We start from the raw sequence: 18,313 nt of genomic DNA on the forward strand, positions 1-18,313 counted from the left end.
CGTACCGCTTAGGTTTTGTCCCCGGCTCCCCTTGGGACTGTAAACCCGGCTAAGGGCCCGTGGGAGCCCGCGCAGGAGCCGGCGGCATTTCGAAGGGCGGAGGCCGAGAGCGCCGGGAGCGCCCCTGTCTAGCGAGTGGTTTGACGGTCCCTGGGTGTTAGCCGCCGGCCCCGCCCGCTGGGCCTTCCCTCCGCGGGGCGCGCACCGCCGCCGGCGGGGCCTCAGCTCCGGGCCGTCGGGGCTGCAGTGTTCTCGCTCCTTCGCTGAGTCTGTGGACCTCAAACGCGGGCTTTTTAGACTTAAGACCCTTGCTTCCGCACTTACCCCCCCCCCCCCGTTTGGTGTGGTATTGGGTCCTGACTTTTGAAATTCCTGGGTCAGATATTTTACCCCCCGCCCCGCGCTTTTTCTTTTGACAGGGGAAGAAGAAAATCTTTACTAGCTCATACCGTTTTTCAAAAGAAAAGCCACTTCAATACCAGTGGAGTAAGAAAGGCACAATCCCAGAGTAAGGATGGCCCTTAGTTTGCATATCACATTATAAAATAATTTAGTATATCATAAATAGTATAATTTTGTTGCATGCAGATGAAAACTAGGCATTAGAACCACCCTGTTAGAAAGCATTGATTTAGCACTGGTTTGGGGAGCCAAATTTAGGTTATAAAAACCAACTTCAGTTTACTAGATGTTTTGGGGCACGTCAGTCAACCTTCAGCAAAGCTGTTTCCCATTAGAAAAATGGGTGTATGCAAGGACTACAGGTACTATTGTAACAGAGAAGCACAAATGTGACTTCATATTGGATCTGCTGCTTTTAGTTCACCTTTGTATTCTCTTGCTTTTGCTACAGCTTAATAACTAAAAGAATGTTGCCTGTAGCCTGAAATATGCGGGAGAGCCCATCCTCAAGGCTCTGACCTTTAAAGGTGTAACCCTTTCCCATTCATATAGAGATAAAAAGTTGCAGAGCAGAGAACGTTTGCCTTGTTGGAGGCTAATAGGAGCATCCTGACCTGACCTAGTGGACGGCTGCAAGAACAAAGAATTATGGCCCCAAGAAGTTTGCAGCAATCAGCCACACCCCTTCCCCTTTTAGTGTAAAGAAAGCCACTATCTTCTCCATCCGCTGGCTTTCCGAATAAAATTGCTCTTCCTTGCTTCAGTAACTCCTCTTTTGATTCATTGGCCTGCCATGCAGCGGGCAGTAGGAGCTTGGATTTGGTAACAGTATGTTGAAAGCATAGTTTACATTGCTTCGTAAAGAACCAGTGTGATGGTTGTCACTAGCCTACTGCCTTATGCAAGGCTGGTTTAGAGACCAGAGGAAAGTCATACTAGAAATACTCGTACCCTTTTATGTTAGTAAAATCAAGTTTAAAACTGGATTGGAAGTTTGGAAAATGTGGAAGAACTGAAAAGCTGGACGAGACTCACCACCTGGACTACAGCACACTCCCCGAATTAAGTAGGGGAAATAGTGTGTGTTTTCAGTATGATTTACTATAACACTCCGTCCCTGCTCACCACCAACAGGTGAGTCCCGTAAATAATTTTTTTAAATTGAGGTGTAATTGCCATATTACATGAAATGTTATGAGTAAGATATTGGAGATTGTAATGCAAAGCTGCCGTTCATGATTTTTGTGTATAGTGAGTTGGCTGTAGTATTTTACAATTGTCTGTTTAAAAAAAGAAAACTTATATCCCCTTTCAACTTTATTGTATTTAATTGGTACAAATTGTGTGTGTGTGTTTTAGAATACAGACTAATTCTGATTTTTTTAAAAAAATCTCTCAGCAACTTTCAAGTTTGCAACAGTATGATTAATTACAGTCACCATGCTGATTATATGTTATATATATATATCCCCATGACATATGTATATATATAATCTCCCCATGACTTAGTTATTTTATAACTGAAAGTTTGTGCCTTTTGTCCCCCTTGGAGCATTTTGCCCCCATCCCACCCCTCCCCTCTGGCCACCACCAATCTGTTCTCTGTATGAGCTCTGTTGTTTGGTTTTGTTTTGAGGTTCCATATTTAAGTAAGATCGTAGGGTATTTGTCTTTCTCTGACTTGTTTAACTTAGCGTAATGCTCTCAAGGTCCATCCATGTTGTTGCAAATGGTAGGGTTTCATTTTTTATGGCTGAGTAATACTCCATTGTACATATATACTACATTATCTTTTTAAATTCATCCATCGATAGACACTTCGGTTGTTTCCGTATCTTGGCTATGGTAAATAATACTGCAATGAATATGGGAGTGCATACATCTTTTTGAGTTAGTGTATTCATTTTCTTTGGATAAATACCCAGAAGTGGAATTACTGGATCACATGGTTCTATTTTTAATTTTTGGAGGAACCTCCATATTGTTCCCCACAGTGGCTGCACCAATTTACATTCCCACCAACAGTGCAAGAGGGTTCCCTTTTCTCCACATTTTCACCAACACTTGTGTGGGTGAGAGGGTATTTCATTGTGTCTTTGATTTCCATTTCCCTGATGATTAGTGATGTTGAGCATCTTTTCATGTACCTGTTGCCCATCTTGTGTGTCTTCTTTGGAAAAATGTCTATTCAGATCTTCTGCTCATTTTTTAATCAGATTGTTTGTGGGTTTTATTTGCTATTGAGTTGTATGAGTTTTTAAAATATATTTTGGATTTTAACCCCCTATCAAACATGATTTGCAAGTATGTTTTCCCATTTAGTAGGCCGCCTCTTCATTTTGTTGATGGTTTCCTTTGCTGTGCAGAATCTTTTTAGTTTAGTGTAGTCTCACTTGTTTGTTTTTGCTCCTGTTACCTTTCCTTTTGGTGTCAGATCTGAAAAATCATCGCCAAGACTGATGACAAGGAGCTTACCACCTACGTTTTCTTCTTGGAGCTTTATGGTTTTAGGTCTTACATTCAAGTCTTTAATCCATTTGGGGTTGATTTTTGTGTATGGTGTAAGATAGTCGTCCAGTTTTACTCTTTTGAATGTGGCTGTCCTGTTTTCCCAGCACTGTTTATTGAAGAGATAGTCCTTTTTTCATTGTATGTTGTTCGCTCTTTGTTGTATGTTAATTGACCATATAAGCATGGATTATTTCTGGGCTTTGTATTCTTTTCCAATGATCAGTGTGTTTGTTTTCATGCCAATAACATACTGTTTTTTTATTACTATAACTTCATAATATAGTTTGAAATCAGGAAGCATGATGCCTCCAGCATTGTTCTTCTTTCTCAAGATTGTTTTGGCTATTTGGGGTCTTTGTGGTTCCGTACAAATTGTAGGATTGTTCTATTTCTCTGAAAAATACCATTGGAATTTTGATAGGGATTGCACTGAATTTGTAGATTGCTTTGAGTAGTATGGACACTTAAACAATATTAATTCTAATACATAAGCACAGAATATCTTTGCATTTTCTTCAGTTTCATTCATTAATGTCTTACAGTTTTAGTGTACAGATCTTTCACTTCCTTGGTTAAATTTATTCCTAGGTATTTTATTCTTTTTGATGCAATTGTAGATGGGATTGTTTTCTTAATTTCTCTTTTTGATAGTTCATTATTAGTGTATAGAAATGCAATAGATTTTTGTATATTGATTTTGTATTCTGCAACTTACTGAGTTCGTTTTTTACTTGTAACGGTTTTTTGGTAAATAAAATTGACTTGCAACCACCTTAGAAATGGCTCTTAACAAGTTTTCCTCCTAAAGAGTGAGGACTTCAAATGGAAATGCAGAATGTAGAAACATCCTCAAAGTGAGACATATTTTTAAAAAAATAATTACAAGTAATACAAGAATGCAGGCTAGTTTATTTTCTAAAGCCTATTAAGTGAGAAGTAAATGTTTTCTTTCACTCCTCTCCTTCCAAAAGCCTTTAGTTAATTCATCAAATAATTTGGAGTACCTGCTATGTGCCAGATACAGTTCTAGGTGCTGGAGATGCAGCAGTGAAAAAAAAAAGGATCTATGCTCTCATGGAGCTTACTTGGTAGCGAGGAGACAGATAGTAAGCAAATAAATTATATGACGTGATGTCAGGCAGTGGTGATGTTATAAAAAAAATAATAAAGCTAGGTTAGTGAACAGAGATGGAAAGGATGATGCTCTTTTAGAATGGGTAATCAGAGAAGGTCAGAGGAAATGATATCTAGGGAGCCTCAGTGAAGTGAGGGAATAAGTCATATGAAAACATATGAGTATCTGTTGAGGCAAATAAAGAGCAAATGCAGAGTCCCAGAGATAAGATGCTTGGAGTGATCAAGGAGTAGCACGGGGAACGTGTGGGCCAGAGGGTGGTGAGAAAAGGGGAGAGAGAAAGGACATGAGACTGGGGAGCAGACTGGGGCCAAATTAGGCACAAGTGTAGTCAGCCTCGCCTTCACAGTAAAACAAACTGGAGGCTTTCAAAAATCCTGACACCAGATTTCTACTTCAAAAACTTTGTAGAGACAATTTTTTTAGTGGAGAGGTATATTATGTTCAAGACTTGAATGTTTCACTGTCATTAAGAAATCTGTTCTCCACTGTTTGATCTATAGATCCGGTGCCTTCTAAATCATAATTCCGATAAGATGCTTATAGAATTTGACAAGCTTATCGTGAAGTGTATATGGAAATGCAAAGGATCTAAAAGAAATAGAAAAAAATATGTATGTGTAGGTGTGTGTGTGTGTGTGTGTATACAGACATACGCACAAACACACACATAGACCAACAGAGAAAGAATGGCCAAGCAAGTGGCACCAAATGTTAACAGTGGTTGAATTTAGGTAGTTAGAAGGTAGTAGGATATATTTTTAAGGTATGGTTCAGAAGATTTGCAGATGGATTGGATGTGGAATGTGAGAGAAAGCAAAGAGTCAATGATGACTCTGCCATTTAGGGTCTGAGCAGCTAGCTAGGTGACCAGAATGTGCTGGGAAGTGTGCAAATTTGGTGGGTGGTCAGTTTTGGACTTGTTAAGTTCAAAATGCCAAATTAGATATACAAGTGAAAATGCTGAAAAGGCAGTTAGTATACAACTCTGGATTCAGGGGAGAAATAACACTATAGATATGCATTTGGAGCTCATTAAAACCATGAACCTGGTGAGATCACCTTAGAGCTGTAATGTTGACATTTTTTTCTGGGGTGCTCCCTAAAATAATTTTGGAAAACTGTGTGCTCCATCACACATTATTAAACTGATACCTAGGAATTTTCATCGTAAATTTAAATAGTTAAAATTATGTAATTTATGGTATATTATAAACATGGACATGTTAGAAGATTACATTTGGATTCTTGGAACCTAAATATCATAGAGATTTGAAAACAAAAATCTTTAATTTAAAAAAATGGAATAAACCCTAACAGTCAGAAATATTATATAGTTCCCCTTCTTCTTGAACAAAAATATATTCTATTTCCTCAACAGAATTTTATCCTAATGTAATATATTTTTAATCTTGAGAAGTGCTTTATTGATTATCCTATCATATTCCCTACCAGAAATATTGTTATAAATTGAAATAGTTTTTAAAAAATATCCAGTAATCTTAAAGGTCTATGTATTATGAAAAAAACGTTATGGAATGAGTTATCGTTGTGATTATTATCAGTAGAAAATTGACTAAGACACTTCTGTTAGAACTTTTCAACATGTCTCATATGTCTCTTAAATTTTACTATAGTCAGTTATATATTGCCCTCCTTTTTAATGGTTCCTAGACCATTTTTCCTCCCCACAGCCCTGTGCAACTGTTGAAAGCTCTGCTCAGCATCTCAACATCCTTTCAGCTACATATTTCTGCTCACCTTCTAGGCCTTTGGACTGCCACCTTCAAAATGTAGGTTCCTTGAGGGTATAAGTAGGCTCACCGCTCTGGCTTTCCCTTCCCTTCAGGATGTAAGCCTGGCAAGTGTTCATATTTTGTCATCTTTTCATCATATTCTGTCAGCTTTAACAATTGTTCTTGGTAGTAGGGTGGGTCAGAAATAAGTTAGACTACTTTGGAGCCTTTCTTGATAATTTTTAACAATGGTAATATCAACCACCTTCAAGGGAGATAGCTGTCCTGCTACAAAACACCTAATTGTGAGGCACGGGACAGATGAACAAGGTGAATACCATTTCCTGACAAGATATTAAAATTTATTTTAGGGCTTCCCTGGTGGCGCAGTGGTTGAGAATCTGCCTGCTAATGCAGGGGACACGGGTTCAAGCGCTGGTCTAGAAGGATCCCACATGCCGCGGAGCAACTAGGCCCATGAGCCACAACTGCTGAGCCTCCGCGTCTGGAGCCTGTGCTCCGCAACAAGAGAGGCCCGCGCACCGCGATGAAGAGTGGCCCCCGCTTGCCACAACTAGAGAAAGCCCTCGCAGAGAAACAAAGACCCAACACAGCAAAAATAAATAAATAAATTAATAAGCTACCCCCAACATCTAAAAAAATTTTTTTATTTTAAACATATAGTATTTGCAGCAATGTGCAATGGCACCAAGTTTTAGAAAGAGAATAGTGGAACAGAACAGAGAACCAGAAACATTTCTACTCATAGAAGGAAAGCCAATATATGACAGAGGTAGCATTGCTGATTAGTGCAGACTGGATGAATTATGAATAAGTTGTGTTGGGACAATGGGTCATTCATGTGGAAAAAGATAAAATTGGATATTATATTATAAAAATTTATTTCATAGAAGAATAAAGACCTAAATGTGAAAACAAAATGTTAAAAAGAAAATAGAGGAGGATATCATTATGATCTCAATGTAGAAAAAGATTTCTTAATTAGGATACAAATAGCACAGACCATAAAGGAAAAGATTAGTAATTATAACCTTTCACAAAAATGAAAGGCTTGTGGGCATTAAAAGTCATAATAAAGGGACTTCCCTGGTGGTGCAGTGGCTAAGAATCCGCCTGCCAATGCAGGGGACATGGGTTCGATCCCTGGTCCGGGAAGATCCCACATGCCGTGGAGCAACTAAGCCTGTGCGCCACAACTACTGAGACTGAGCGACACAACTACTGAGCCCATGCGACACAACTACTGAAGCCTGCGCACCTATAGCCCATGCTCTGCAACAAGAGAAGCCACTGCAACGAGAAGCCTGTGCACCACAACGAAGAGTAGCGCCCGCTCACCGCAACTAGAGAAAGCCCACGTGCAGCAACAAAGACCCAACACAGCCAAAAATAAAAATTAATTAATTAATTAATTTTTTAAAAGTCAAAATAAAATGAAAAGAAAAAACAGGGACTATAAGCAATTTGAAATGTATATTATTGAAGAAGAATTAGAATCCTGAACACATGATGAATTTCTACTAATCAATAAAAAAGAGAGAAACATCAACAGAAAGTGGGCAAAATATGTGAATAGGTACATCACAGAAAAAGAAACAGATGGTCAATAAACACAGGAAACGATGTGCTCATTCTAACCTATAATTGTGAAATGTGAATTACAAATATAACTAGATACCATTTTACATCAGCAGAATGTCCAAAGTACACCCCATCAATCATAAAATCACAGATGGAGAGGATAAACCAAAATTCTTATTCTGATATGATATATACAATATACACAACTCCACTTATGAAGTATCCTCACCAAAAACCAATTTGATTTTGAATCTGATTAAGTTTCATGATTTAAATATCATTCTGCGTGAAATAGGAGGGATGTAGGAATATGTTGGATGACATCATAGCCATGTGTTGGGAAAGGTCATCAGAAAGACGTGACCCCAGGTTTGGCCTTCAAGCTGGACCCGGGCATTCAGCGGCTGCTCACTCCCTCCCTGTCCTTGAAATGTGCCCTCTGCTTGCCTTCCCCAATCTAGAAGCTGCCCAGGGACACAGCCTGGAGACAGTCATGCAATGTTGAGACCACATGGACTGTGTACATGACCAAGCCCAGTTAAACTTCTGGGTAAACTTGTAAGATTTGGTGGGTGGGTATGGAAATCTACTTGTCTTACAGCCTCCGATGTAAGTTCCTTTGCTTATTGAACCTGCTGCCCACCAGTCTGGAGTGGTCTGCCTCTTTGGTTTCTCCCTTCCCTGCTTATGGTGGCGGTGGTGCTGGGGTAGGGTGGTGATTTCACGTTTCACCCAGGAAGCTCCCTGGGAGGCTGCAAACCAACAGCGGAAGAGTGAGCCAGGAGACCAAAGAAATGGGCTGTAGGAAAGAGGGATCCACAGGGGGAGATCTCAGGTGGGCCCTCCACCTCTCCGTGGGCAGGCGTGGCTGATGTGTGGGATGCCTGTGGGCCAATGCATGCGTACAGGGGCGCCCTGAGAACGCCGGCTGCTGCCATGCGGTGTTTAAGGAACTGTGCAGAGTGCCCTGTGACAAAGAAGGTAAACTTGTGGCTGCCACGGGGGGCTGGCCTCTACTGGGGGCAGTTCGGGCTGGGCATCGATGCCCAACTAGAGGCTGAAATGAAAGTTAAAACGTTAAAGGAAGAGCTGAGGTACGGAAGGATGTGCAGTATTCACTGCTCTGCTAGCTCTGGGCTGACACACAGGGTGGGAGAGCAGGTTGGTAAGTTTAGAGACCTGAGCTTGTGACAAAACCTGGTTAGGATACCAAGAGGTGGAGTTTCTAGGAAGAAGAAGAAAAAGAGGAGGATGTTGAAGTGATTGATGAGAAAAGAACAAAAAGCCTCTTGCCATCTGACTCCTAATACAAAGGGAAACTTTAAATAACAATTACCCCAAAGCCTAGGAGAAAACTTACATTTGTTCTCTGTCCCTTGTGGTTGTAAATCTTACTGTGTTTTTAAAACGTAAACACTCCAGGAGTTAAACAAAACATTGCCCATAGATGCTAAAAAAAAAAGGGGGTGGGTGAGTGGATGGAGGGCTTTTTCATAAAAGTTCTCTTGCCAAAATCGATTTGTAAAAGAACTAAGGTTTTGTTTTGCTTTTTTTGTTTTACAAAGCTAGTAGAAATAATAAGGATGAAAAAAAAATCAGTGTATATAAAAAGTAGAATGTGTGTTTCTGGTAAAAGAAGGGTGAGATGCACTTCTGGTAAAGAAAATAAAATGTATTTTGTTTTGTTTTTAGATAAAAAATGTTGCACAACGTAAAAGCTGAGAATTATGCTTTATTGGAGGACATTAGTGAGGAACTGTTGCAAAGAGGTAAGGGAGGAGCCTAAATATAGGAGTTTTCGCAACAAACAAACCAAAACAAACACACAAAAACTATGTAGTCAAACCTCAAAAGATTACTGCTAATCACAAAAACAGACATCTCAAGTTAATGATTTTAGTGCTTTTCTGTGTATGGGAAGATGCAAGCGTCTGGGTTCACTGAAATTTTTCCACTGATATGCACTTAACTATCTAGGGCCAGTATCCTGTTTTTTTCCATTCTGAATTCCCCTCAGGGTACACCATCAGGGGTGACTGTGGTAGCTGATGGACTGATGGTGGGGAACATTTGTTGTTTACTGGAATGTCAGACATCTTTTTGTCCACAGATATAAAGGACATGTTTTAAATTAAAAAGATAATAATTTTGTCCTAAAATAAAATTATTATTTCAAAATTTAAAAAGATAAAACCTAATGAGATATAAAAAGTTACAAAATGTTTACGGAAATCACAAAAGATTTGTAAAATCACAAGTTTTGTAAAAATCAAAAGATTTGTGAAGGAAAAACCTTTAAAAAATTTATTTGTGGTTAAGCTAAGATTAAACTAAATTATTTAAATTTAAGAAAAAATTAATGTCAAAAGTACATGGTACAAAATTAAAATTTGGTTTTCTCCCTGTTAAAAGAATAAATTTTTCTTAGATTATTACTCTGCTTCTTAAAAATTGTGAACAAAGGTTTTTCTTTACCTTTAATATAGTCTGCCTAGAATACAAAGATTTTGTGTCTAAAAAATTTTTATCAGCTCTTTAACCATGGCTATTTTAAAGTCTTTTGTCATTTACAGACAGTTACTGTTTTACTGTGATGCTTTTACAAAGGTGTTTCTACAAAGGTGCTTCACCTTCATAGAGATTTACAAAAAAAAAAAAAAAAAGCTCCAACAAGTACACATTTCTGATAACTAAGATCAACTTGCCTTCGCATGGGAAAGACAATAATAAACCTTTCAAGTGCTTCCCCCAGGTTACCTACACAGGTTACGCATATGTCATGGGATGGTAACCCAAGACCTGTCCCTGGTCTCCTTCCTCACATTAGTAAAACGGGCCAGTTACATTAATGCTATAATATTAACATGTGAAGACTTGCCTCTGTTGCAGGACACTTTGTAGGTTTTGCTGAAACATATGGGAAAAAAAGAAAAAACAAAAGATGGACAGTGAACCCGGGGAAAATTAAAGCTCCAGACACCATATAAGGTTCTGAAAGTCATTTGGTCAGATAAGATGCAAGTTATCCCCAACACGGTTTTTGGTAAAATACAAGACTATACAACTCCTAAAAATGTAAAAGAATATAAGCCTTTGTAGGGGGTTGGGGTTTTAGAGAACTTTTATTCCCCGCCTGCCACAATGCCTCTAACCCTTATGCCACCTGGTAAAAAAAAAAGGACATGTGTGCAACTGGGGGTCAAAGCCACCTTTAAAAAATAAAAAATACTAGTAAAACAGATTAAAGCTCTGGACATCTCCCAAGCAGGACTACATTTGAGTTAGATGTGTCTGTGAATCCACAAGGTCTGGGTCAGATACTATGACAGAAATGACAAAAGAGGAAAATGCCCCTAAGATTTTGGTCCCAACTCTGAAATGGGACAGAACCCCAACCTAGAATCCTATAACCGGTAAAAATATGGAATGAAGGAGAAATCAAGACATGCTCAGATGAAAAACTAAGAGAATTTGTCGCTGGTAGATGTATCCTAAAAGAATGGGTAAAGGAAGTTCTCTAAACAGAAATGATCAACATTGGAGTATCAGGAGGGAATAAAGAACGTGGTAAGAAAAATTATGGATAAATACAGTAGGTTTTGCTTCTCTTCTTGAATGTTCTAAATTATGTTTGACAGTTAAAGCAAAAGTTATAACATTGTTTAATGTGGTTCTAAATGTATGTAGAGGAAGTACTTAAGACAATTATGTTATAAATGGTGAAGGGTAAAGAAATGTAAAGGGAAATAAAGCAAACCTAAATGTGTATGCACCAAACAAAAGAGCTGCTCAATATATAAGGCAAAAACTGATAGAACTGAAAGAAGAAACAGACAAATGCACAATTTTAGCTGCACTTCAACAATTGATAGAACAACTAGACAGAAAAGCAGCAAGCATATAGAAGACCTCAACAACACCACGAATCAATGGGATCTAATCAACATTTATAAATTACTCCACTCAACAATAGAATGCATTCTTTTCAAGTGCACATGGAACATATACCAAGATAGACCATATCCTGAGCCATAAAACAAACCTCAATAAATTTAAAAAGAATTGAAATCATACAGAGTATGTTATCTGCCTACAATGGAATCAGACTAGAAATTAATAACTGGAAGAATAATAGGAAATTTTCCAGACATGTGGAAAGTAAATAATATATTTATAAATAATCAATGTAGTCCCAAGGGAAATCAATGCATACATTGAACTGAATGAAAATTAAAAATACAACATCTCAAAATTTGTGGGACACAGCTAATGCAGTGCTGGGAGAAAAATTTATGGCATTAAATGCAAATACATTAGGAAGGAGGAAAAGTACCAATAATCTAAGCTTCTGACTCAAGAACCAAGAGAAAGAAGAGCAAAATCAACCGCAAGCAAGCAGAAGGGAGGAATAATAAAGATAGGGACAGAAATCATTGAAATTGAAAACAGGAAAACAATAGAGAAAATCAGTGAAACAAAGAGCTGGTGCTTTGAAAAGATTAATTGACAAACTTGTAGAGACTGACAAATTTAAAAAGAGAAAAGACATAAATTTCCAATATCAGGAATGGAACAGGGGATATCACTAAAAATATCAAATGGATAATAAGGGAATACTATGAACAGATTTACACACATACATCTGACAATTGTGATGAAGTGAAACAATCTCTTGAAAAACACAAACTACCACGATTTCCTGAATATGAAACAGTAAAAAGTGAGCCATGCAAATGCCTGGGGAACGACCATTCTAAGCATATGAACAAGCAAATCCAAAGGGGCTGAGTTTGGGCAGGCTTGGTGTGTCTGAGAAACAGCAAGGGGGCAGTGTGGGTGGAAAGCAGTGAGTGAGCTGGAGAATACTGGGAAAGAAAATTGGAGAAGTAGCCAAAAGCCAGATCGTATAAGACCTTATAGTTAATGACTTTATTTTACATGGCTGTTTTTGAGTGGAATATGGACATGATCTGATTTGTGATTTGAAAGGATCACTCTGGCTGTCATGTGGAGGCAAGTGTGAAAGCAGGGAGCTGTTGGGAAGATATTATAGTAGTCAAGATGACATGATGTTGACCATCTTTTAATATGCTGATCTGCCATCTATATATTTTCCTTGGTGATGTGTCCAGGTCTTTTGCCCATTTTTTAATTGGGTTGTTTGCTTTCTTATTGTTGAGTGTTAAGAGTTCTTTGTATATTTTGGATAACCGGACTCTATCATATATAACTTTGGCAAATATTTTCTCCTAGTCTGGACTTGTCTCATTCTCTTGACCTTTATTATCTTTAATGTCCAATGGCCCCTCTTTTATTTCTGATATTAGTAATTTGTGTCTTCTCGCTTTTTTACTGGTTAGCCTAGGTAAGGGTTTGTCAATTTTATTGATCTTTTCAAAGAACCAACTTTTGGTTTCATTGATTTTCTGTCAATTCCCTGCTTTCAGTTTCATTGATTTCTGCTCTAATTTTTATTATTTCTTCTCTTCTGCTTCCTTTGAATTTAATTTGCTCCCCTTTCTTTAGCTTCCTACAATGGAAGCTTAGCATATTGATTTTAGATGTTTTCTTTTCTAACATTCAATGATATAATTCAGTGTTACAATTTTCCCTCTAAGCTCTGCTTCCACTGCATCCCACAAATTTTGATAGGTTATATTTTCATTTTCATTTGGTTCGAAATATTTTGATTTCTCTGGAGAATTTTTCTTTGACTCGTGTTATTTTGAAGTGTGTCATTTAATCTTCAAATATCTGGGGATGTTCCAAAATATAGCCAAGTATTTTAGAATATTTCTGTTACTGATTTAATTGGTTTAATTCTTCTGTGGTCTAAGACCATATTTTGTATGATGTCTATTCTTTGAAATATGTTAAGGTGTGTTTTGTGGCCCCGTTATATACCTGTCTTTTGATGTACATATGTATGCATGTTTTCTAGGCATGTACCTTGGAGTAAAATTATTTGACTCTAGTAAATACTGATAGACAAGTTTTCCAAAGTGGCTGTAACAATTATACCCCCACTAAGAGTGCACAAGAGTTCCATGTGTTTCACAGCTTTGCCTTTGCTCAGTATTATCAGTTTTAAAATCTGTAGCCATTTTGGTGGGTGTGTAAATAGTATATCATTGTTGTGTTAAGTTGCATTTCCCTGAATGGTTAACGAAGTTAAGCATCTTTTCACGTACTCATTGGCTATTTGGATTCCTCTTTGGTGCAGTGCTGTGTGTCTTTGGTCCCTTCCCTCCCCCTTTCTGTTGGACTGTGTTTTCCTTATTGCACTGTAGATGTTCTTGCTTTATTCTGAATATGAATTCTTTGTTTGATAAATCGATTGCAGATTTCTTCACCTACTCCCTGGATTGTTTCCAATTCTTTTAATAGTGTCTTTTGATGAACAGTATTTCTTACTTTTAATGACATCCAGTTTATCAGTCTTTCCCTTTGTGTTTGGTGTTTTCTAGAAGTTGATATCGTTACTATCAACCTGCTTTTACAGAGAAGTTAATTGAGGTGCTTGGCACTGGAGCTCTCAGGACCTGGAGGAGAGTGAGGCAGGCCTCTGGCAGCAATCACTGTCAGGTTCCTGCAAGCGTGCCCAACATGTGCATGACTCTGAGGGTCAGTCCCTCCTCAAATGTTGATCCCTAGACGCCTCACCTCAGTCCTGGCCCTCCCAAGGTCTTGAAAGACCTCCCTAGGTTTATCACTTCCTGTCTAGACTAGGCCAAAATAATTTTAGTTGGGTTCTCTGAGTTTGGAATTCAGTAGCTAAAAGTCAGTAAAATAGAGCTAAATGATCCTGCTCAGGCTACCGAACACTGGCAGCTGATTAAAGGTACCCAGGCCTCTGATTTGCTTAAAAGGTTCTCAGTTTTCCTGAATAGGTGACTTTGAAGGAGCTCCACTGTTAGAGTTTGAGAAGCAGAAGAAAGAGGGTCTCAGGAGCCTCCCAGAAACTTGAGAGGGTTGCGCGCCCCGGACTGGCAAGTGAGGGGCGGGCGTGTGTTTCTCCAGAACAGAGGCGCCGCAGGCTTTTAAACGGGGCATCCATGAAAACCCGGATCCAGGATCGCTAGGCCTGGACGCGCCGAGGGTTATCCCCTTTCCCAAATCTCCTCTCCGAGTCTTCGCCTGAACTCCGGCCGGGCGCAAACTGAAAGTGAAAAACCGCGGGGCTGCAGCCGGCCGTGGGGAGCCTACTTCTCCATGACGAGGTGAGTGTGAACCTCTGGGTCTTTCCTGGCTTGAGCAGTGGCTTGGTGGGAGCAGAGTCTCGGTGCCGAGAAACGAAAAGAGACTTGGCTGACGCGCGCGGGAGCTGGGACGCTGCCCACCGGACTCACAGCCGTAGGAAACCTCTTTGTGCCCAGACGGGAGTGTGTGTCGAGGAAGGCGGGGTAGTATGCTGAGAAAGAATCCAAGTCTGCTTTGGGAAACCTTGGGCAGTGCTTTCCAGGGACACTGCCTGAGATGCAAACCCATCTGGCTGCTGAAAAGCACAGGTGGGAGGCAGTGATGAGCAGGGGCCTCGGCGGGAGCCCCGGGAAGCGCGCGGGTTCCCGTCGCCTCCACCCCTACCCCCCTCCCAAGGAAGGTTTTCGCGTACCTCCCCCTCTGCCACGATCTTCCCAGCCCCACCAATTCCAGAACCTAACTCCGCCTCTGTGCTTTGTGAACGGCTTCCTTCTTCCCCGTGTCTTGACTGAGAATCACTTGTTGCTAATTTTGTGTGCTGAAGTAGGAGCGATTCTGGCTGTCGAGCTGTAGAGAGCATTGCGTATTTAACGGAGAAGATGCTCCGCGAGAGTCCCCGGCACTGCAGGCTTTGCTTATCATATGCAAGCCATTTCTTAGGTATTTTTGCACCTGATTAGTGCCCTCAGAACTCAGCTAGTGTAACGTATAAAAAGAACATTGGTGTGATTTTAAGACATTTTGGGGAGATCTTTTAACGCTTCTTTAATATACAGCAAATGCCATGCAAAATGACTGTTTTGCTCCAGCAGGCCCCAACTGTCACAGAGCCCTGCGATAGTCGGGTAGAGTAGTATGCATGTCGTGACCTGGATTGTTCATTTCATTTGAGGGCTGCTTGTAATTTTGAATCTGGCAAGTTGGTCTTCAGGACCTCAATCTCCTTATACATCCTTCCTTCTCTGAAGATGAGACACCCTAGAAACTCGTGACCACTGGTGGGCTTGTTAGTGATGTCACTCTACAACTAGGGCATTGTTTCTCCTGCCTGGTCCACGTGATCTCCCAAGGGGGACTCTTAAGTGGGTCCTGGCTACTATCTGCATTGAATAAGCGGCCCAGGTATTTGCACAATAAAGGGGCAGAGCCACCAATCTAGGCTCAATGTTAGAACTTTCCCCCTCTCCTGCCTGTAAGCCAGAGGCAATGTCCTAGCATCCGAGGATCATGTAGGTCTGCCCCATTTTTGAAATTGCTGTCCTGACTCTTCATTTGCTGCCTTCCTGCTAGATGGCAGTGTGTAACAGTGAATTTAAATATACAGTCTCAGCTGTTACTGTTCTATGGCTCATCTTAAATTCTTCAACGAAAAAAAAAAAGTAGTTTTCAAGTTTTATCTTAAAACAACATTTCTGAAAAAAATTCACACTAGGGTTAAAGTTAGGAAATAAAGAAAATGAACGTATTGTTTGGACAAACAATGATGTGATTCATATATGTGTAATTATTGCTCAGTTTGCAGACGTTTCCAACCCATATTTAAATGCTCTCTAAATTTGGAATGTAAAGAGTTGATGTCAGTAAGAAATCTAGTACCTAATTCAATTACCAGAATTCTACAATAAACATTTGTAATAGGGTTCTTGACCATGAGTTTTTAAACATTAAAAAAGATAAGTTTATCTTTATTTACAGTATTTTTCAGACATTTACTTGAGAATAAAATTTGAGTTTTCAGAAGTTAATGTTGAATTAGTCAAAAGGAGAATAAAGATAAAGTAATCCTAAAACTTGTCATACAGAAATATTTCTTGTTTTATATATTTCCAGAAATCTTTAGTTTGTGATAACGCAGATTGTCTTGATCACTGTCTCTTTACTTGATTAATTTTTCTTCTATGTGGCGCTCTTGGGCACTATTCATGGGATCAGAGAGCTCAATTTTGGGATGCAACCTCAGAAGATCATCTGGTCCAGCCCTTCGTCTTTAGGCATCTGAAGTATTAGCCAGATTTTGTCATTGTTAATCGGTTCCTCACTCATGATTACATGAATGATCAAAGCGGTGAGGGCCTTTAATTCACAACCTTTTGCCAGGAAGGAAAATTGTTACTGAGTAACCAGTTAGCCCTTGTTGGAGAAAGAACAGTTACAAAGAACACCTTCCAAGGAAAAAGACGAGAAAGAAAGAGTCGTATTCTCGAGGCGCTGGTTCAGCTCTTAGTGTGACACAGAGTTTTCCCAGTCTTGGACCCTCTCCTCCACTTAAAAAACCTATTTTTTTGGAATGCTTTTATTTGAGTCTTTTTATTTAGTTGTCTGTCTGGGTTTGTTTTTATCTAGTTTCTACATTAAGTAGACCCACTAAGTGAGATTGTATAAATACTGTATAATTTGAGTGCTTCAGTATGTGTCTGGAATTTAAGAATGGCATCACCTTCAGTTCTACAATAGAAAAGTAAAGGTGCTCGTGCTGCAACTTCCTTCCCCCAGTTAATCACCCCTGTTAATCACCAGTCTTGATTCACGAGGCTGTCAGTATCCCTTTCTCTCTCATTATTCTCTTTGTTTCTCCTGCAATGTGTGCTTGGCCAAGAGGATCACCTTCCCAGATAGAAATCTGCAAGCCAGAGCACTCTACCTAAAAATAAATACTCAGCAAAATCTGAAGTCTATTAAAAAAGGTTGAGGAACACATTAACACAAATAAATGTTAATAAAGAAAACTGGATGAAAGTGAAAACTGTGGAACCATCACACCATGCTCATCAGGCCAAGGGACAGTCTTCTGATAATTAGCAACATTGGTCAACTTTTTTTTTGTTTACATTAGTCAACTTTTTAATGTTCGACAGTTGTTTTATATGTACCCAATAAAGCAGCTTTAAAGAGTTTCCTAAAACCCCCCAGCATTCTCTCCACTGCTGTGATAGAAACAAGCACAAGGTATGGATCTAGATCTCCTGACTTGGTACTAGGGAGGAGTAACCCTTCCCAAAGCAGGTAGCCTTGAACGTCCAGGAGAATGGCTATGGTAGTGAAAGAGGTGTGGGTGTTGTAGGTAGGGACCAGAGCACAGAACAGGAAGCTGTATCCCAGGAACAGCCAGAACAAAGGGTATGTGTGGTAGAAGCTAGAGAAGTAGGGCAGGGTCCAGGGAGTCTTGTTTTCTAAACTGATGAATTTGGTCTTTATCTTGAACTCTTTGGGAAGCCATTGATGGATTTTAATCAGAGGAGAGATATCCAGTCTACATTCCAACAACATCTCTACAGCTGAATGGAGGATGCTAGTGGGTCAGACTGGTAGAAATCCCAGTTATCAAGCTTTTGAAGTCAAATGATGAGGAGTGTCCGTGAGGACAAGTAGAATTGAAGAGAGTTAGTTAAAAATTGCCTGGAGAGTTGTCCGGAGGCCCTTAGACCTTCCCATCTGCCTGCCTTGTCATCAGCCTTTCCCAGGACAGCACCCCACTTAAAGGGACGCTCTGAGGGTTTACCCGTCATAAAATGAAAACAGGTTGGGAGAGTCAACTTATTTGAAAATGACACTTTGGTGTGAATAATTTGTTTGGTAATTAGATACATTCCTTTGAAAGGCTCTCCCTGATATACCCTTAAACTCAGTTAAGACAGTCGCTCATTAACCCAAATGACTCACCAATCACTAGAGAAGAGATGATCCAAGGAGGCTTCCCAGAGCTCCCCGGTGTGTGTCACCTAGGGTT

General features: G+C 39.6%; 1 protein-coding gene across 5 annotated transcripts in view; it reads left to right on the plus strand.

Moving 5' to 3' along the window:
- The first annotated feature begins 118 nt into the window (after positions 1 to 118).
- FUT10 (fucosyltransferase 10) overlaps positions 119 to 18,313 on the plus strand; it is a 238,557-nt gene continuing 220,362 nt past the window's right edge. For 2 of the 5 annotated variants that reach the window (XM_067721552.1, XM_067721556.1), the window contains exon 1: positions 119 to 1,536. The gene's annotated coding sequence lies outside the window, so the exon portion shown is untranslated. Of the gene's footprint in view, positions 1,537 to 14,273; positions 14,607 to 18,313 lie in introns of those variants that run through there. The other 3 variants (XM_067721551.1, XM_067721554.1, XM_067721553.1) reach the window with 3 other exon arrangements.

This window comes from Pseudorca crassidens, chromosome 21 (genome assembly GCF_039906515.1).
Source record: "Pseudorca crassidens isolate mPseCra1 chromosome 21, mPseCra1.hap1, whole genome shotgun sequence".
NCBI lineage: Eukaryota > Metazoa > Chordata > Mammalia > Artiodactyla > Delphinidae > Pseudorca > Pseudorca crassidens.